The sequence below is a fragment of the Argentina silus genome, assembly GCF_951799395.1.
Source record: "Argentina silus genome assembly, chromosome: 1".
In the NCBI taxonomy this organism is placed as follows: Eukaryota; Metazoa; Chordata; class Actinopteri; order Argentiniformes; family Argentinidae; genus Argentina; species Argentina silus.
The window spans coordinates 34,449,673-34,454,952 of record NC_139655.1 but is presented as its reverse complement, the minus strand read 5'-3'; positions in this window follow the sequence as shown (position 1 = coordinate 34,454,952).

Here is a 5,280-nt window from a genome sequence, read left to right as displayed (position 1 = left end):
TGTACATAAACACACACGCACACGCACACGCACGCACGCACGCACGCACGCACGCACGCACGCACGCACGCACGCACGCACACACACACACACACACACACACACACACACACTGTCTGAGGTGAGTCTCATAAGAGCGCTTTGTGCACTGCCGCGGTACAGCGCGTGGTATTTCAGGGGAGGAGTTGGGGCTAGTTAAGGTGTGTCGACTCCTTGTGGTTAAGGCCATGAATGGTACGTCTATAGGGAAAGCATGCCCAGACTTGTCTAAATCCCAGGCTGCGCCATGTTGTTGTGCTCTTGAACACACAGATGAACATAGTTGGTAAGATGTGTATAAGCTGTCAGTTGTATTACAGTAATATAATAATAATATATGCCATTTAGTTGACGCTTTTATCCAAAGCGACTTACATTGCAGTGAGTGCGTACATTTCAGTATATATGGTCCTAGCGGGACAGTGCATTCGACAACGTGTATGTGACCGATTGGGTTTCCTGCACGCTAACCCTGAGGTAGCATTGCGTTTTTATTCAATTCCTGATACACGATACAACATTTTCTTGAGACAACGATGACATTACGGTTGCATACATTACAGCACTCTCATACACACCTGAAGCCCTGGGAGCCAGGGCTGCTGTGGTGTGACTGACTGCTCAACAAGATCATGTTAGCCCAAGTAAGCATTAGCTTGAGGAGCTTACACAAATCTACAGGTCTCGGGCAAGGTGACTCACCACTCACTCCGCTACTCTTCAGCCCTCTTTGACCTCCCCCGCCTCTGCAACCAGACCTGTCAGGGTCACAGCACCAATTCACCCTGACTAGTGCCTCGTTTTTCCCAACAACCCGGCTGCAAAGCTAGGAGAGAGTAGATTAGAGTGGATTTTCAGAAGAGATAAGGTAGTATACTTTAGGGAAACTCAACCCAACTCAACCAAGTGTTCAGGTCTCTCAGATCGGGCAAGGTGAGTCATTACGCGAGCCTAGCAGAGAACCACCTCAGCAACAACACAGCCAAGGCTAATCATCATGCCAGCGGGGGTTTAACAAACCACTTCCGTCACAGGGGCCAGTCGTTAACCTGTCGTAAACCCAGCGGGGTTCTACTCTTTCTGATTGTCTGTCTAGGGATCTCTGGAGCTGCCCTTAGCTCAGATGAGCTAATGTAATTGGCCTCTATGTGGAGCGATATGGCCACACCCAGTGTGCTAATGTAATGTAGTTTGAACCCTGTCTCCCGTGAGCCACAAGACTGTTAGCTCGCTAAGCTAAAGCCTAGGTAATGAAAGTCTTCAGGTCTCAGGAGGCATGTTCATTACAATAAGCAGGTCAAGTGCCACCATGTGCACTGATAAATCTGGCCTTGAAAATAGCCCTGGATGCTAAGAGGTTTTTGCACCATTAAAATATAACCCTCAGGCCCTGAGAAGTCCCCAGTCTCGCCCTACTCTCCTTGCTTAGATTCACACCTCTAAATCAGGGGCTCACATCGAGACAAACTGATGCCAAGTTAATGGAAAAAACCTCAAGGTAGCTGTTGCTCACCCTCAGGGGAATAGTAGTCATGTAGGGCTTTTATTATGACACTCAGTATACAGTATTATTTTAAAGTAATCTAATTGGTTCTGGGACCAGGAGCATGGGCTTGTGGGTAGTTTTGGTTTCACTTCCTGGCAAGATGTAGCGTGTGGAGAGTTTCCATTTCCTCTCATTTCCTAACCCTATTTTTATTTTTTTATTTTTACCCCTTTCTAAAGTTATGTAGCATAATGTAGCCACCATTAAACTTCATCACTGATGTTGCATTGTCTGACGATTCTTATCATCATGGGACCTTACAGTAAGATGATGGATTTTGTTTATATTGGGCATTTCACTAGGTGGCAAACTGCTCTGCATGACACCGATCACACAGGATAAGACAACCGTATCCCTCAATCATTAAAGACACACTCTGGGATTTGTTCTGCGGTTCAGTGGTCATTTCAATTCATAATTCCATTGATTCTCAAAGAATGACTTATTTAAATGCCTAATGAGCTTAGTACAACTGTACTATTGTTTTACTGTATTGTTTGTACACAATGGCTTTGTAAATAAGAAATGTATAGCTTTGAAAAATGTGAAAACTGTAATCAATATCAGTTGTTGCATCCAGAGCCTTCTCTATGATTTGAGAGTGGTCAGAGCCCCATCTCTCAACTGTGTACCAAAACAAGTGGTAGGACGAATCACCCAGACAGCAAAAATATCATAAGCCAGATCTGTCCCACTTACACCAGGTGAATGTGGCCTAGTTATAACTTGGAATTACAGCCCAGAAGTGGACTGGATCTGGTTTCCATGCTCAAGCCAGATCTTTGCCACACATAAAAATGGGAATTTCAACTAGGCTAGATGAATCGTAATTGAACTGGGATTGTAAAAGTAATTTTCATTACATTAAGGCATTAAGGCATGGATAATTTGAATTGAATTGTGCATATTCTAACCATGAATTGATTTTTATTGATCATTAGTACTTCCTTTTCTCTAAAAATTCAAATGGTGGAATTGACCTCAACCCCTGCGGGCAACTCTGAATAGAGCTTTATATGCACAAAATGAACTGGAATTCAATTCATGAATTGACATATCCTCACATAAAACAATGGGCAAACGGGCTGGTAGGCCAAGGAAGACTTCCACAGTGGATGACCAAAGATTGTAACGTCTTGTCTTGTTCCTTAGTTTATGTTTGTCTTTGTTTCATGTTATTCATTTATTGTTTCCTGTTTTTTTTTGTGTGTTACTCACCTTGTCTCTCATTTCAGACACTTCACCACCTGCCCTTGTGTGTTTCCCGCCTGTGTGATTGTTTACCCCACCTTGGTTCCTCATCATCCTTCCCAGTGTATTTAGTCTGTGCTCTGTGTCTCTGTGCCAGTTCGTCTTTGTACTTTTGTCAATACGTTCCAGCCTTTAACGTAGTGTTTAGCTTTCCTGGTTCACAATCCCTGATAGTTTATCCTGACTTTTTGCCAACTCCTTATCGGATTATCTGCCTGCCTTATTGAACTGCCAACCTGTGTACCGTACTCTGCTTTGCCTACTCCTTATCAGACTATCTGCCTACCCATTGACTGCCTACCTGTGTACTGACCTCTGCTTTTTGGAATTAAAGACTATTCTTTTGGATTTTTAGTTGTCCCCGAGTCGTGCATTTGAGTCCTCTGCCTGCGTCCTACAGCCATTACAAAGATTGCTCACCATAATTAAGAAAACCCCCAAAACAACTGTTTCACAGATCAGGAACCCTCTCCAGGAGGTAGGTGTGAATGTATCATAGACTACCATCTGCAGAATATGCCACCAGCTAAACTACAGACGCTTCACTGCAAGGTGCAAACCACAGTTTGCTAAAAAGTAACTAAAAAGCCTTCAGAGGTCTGGAAAAAGGTCTTGGACAGATAAGATGAAAATGATCATGTACCAATTATCAAGTGATTGCAAGTGGAAAGTTTGGAAAAAAAGGATCTGCCCAAGATTTACAGCATACTACCTCATCTGTGAAACATGGTGGAGGGGGTGTTAATATTACGCCATGTATAACTGCCACTAGAACTGGCTAACTTGTCTTAATTGTTGATGTAACTGCTGACAGCAGCAGCAGAATGTATTCTGAAGTGTACAGAAACGTCTTGTCTGCTTCACTGGATGGCGCTTCATCATACGGTAAGACAAGGACCCAAAACCTCCTTGTAAAGTTCTTGTCTGGCCAAGTCAATCTTCAGATTTAAATCCAATTTAACATGCATTTCACTTCCTGATAAGACGTTAGGCAAAATTACCTCAAAACAAACAACAATTGATGAAGATAGCTGCAGTACAGGCCTGGCAGAGCATCAACAGAGAAGATAGTGTCTGGTGGCGTCAATGGGTCGCAGACTTCAGGCAGTTATTACATGCAAAGGATTGTCGACCAAACACTAAACATGAGTGCTTAATTTGGACATTTGATGAATCTGTCCCATCACTTTTGGGTACCCTGAAACAGGGGAACTACGCATAAAAAGTGTTGTAATTTCTAAATGATGAAACCAATACCTACACAAATCCCATCAAATAAAAGGTAGGAATATCTATGTTAACCTCAAAGTAGATGTTTGATTTCAAAATCCAAACTTTTGGGGTATAGAGCCAAAAGAAGAAAAAATGCTTCACTGTCCCATTAGTGTCCCAGGTCACTGTATATATACTGAAAATGAATTGAAATGAAAAGTCATTATTGTTGGGGTCATCATTCCAATTGACCCCAACCCTGCTATTTAGTGACAGCTAAATGTATCCAGTATCCAGTACACAGTGTCTGTATTAGGAACCGTCACTGTGGAAGGAGGAAGATGAGAGGACTAGCTCTTTGGAGTGATCAGCCCCATTCCCTTCTGTAGGATCAGATTAGCCACACTATATGCTGATACACTGCATACGGAGAGGCTGTGCCAAAGGCAGATTAGGGTCAGATACAGAGAGCAGAGAGAGGCTCGCTCTACCCACAACAGTGGCCTCAATGGGACACATGGATTTAAAAGCATAGCATTGGTCTAAGCATGGGCCTATACACCAATCCATTTCTATGTTAATCCACGTGGATTAAGATAGAAATGGATTTCTATCTTAATCCATGTGGCGGAGTGCACAAGTGCAAACTTCAGGAAAAGGACGGAGGAATGGGATGCAGCGTACACAACCACCGGGTAGGGAAAGAAAATATAATTGGGATTCCGTCTATGTTCCGATTGTAATTCAGCTCATTTGGAGATTGAATGAATTCAACTCGTGAAGTGATTGATGTTTGTTCATTATTAACTGTGAGGAGGAATGATCCATTCGCAAGTTGAGTGTCATCCTGGACCCCACTCTCTTCTGAGAGCCACATATCAAATCCACCACCAAATCAGACTTTTCCCACCTCCGTAACATCTCCCTGTTCACCCTCCCTCACAGACTCAATAGCAGTGCCTCTCATCCATGCCTTTGTTACATCACGTCTGGACTACTAAGAGTCCTATTGGGATAGGCGCCAGTATGTTCAGAACTCCCATGGCAGGGTCCTCACATGCATGAAACCCTGGGAATACTGGAAACCCCCCGCCCTCCCCCAGCCCAAGCCTCCCCCAGCCCTCCCCCTCCCCCATGCCCAAGCATAGCATAAACTGAGTAGCTTTAATGATGATATTATTTTAATTGTTTCTTTTTCCTCTTTTGCTGTACAGTGTCCTTGTTTTTATTAA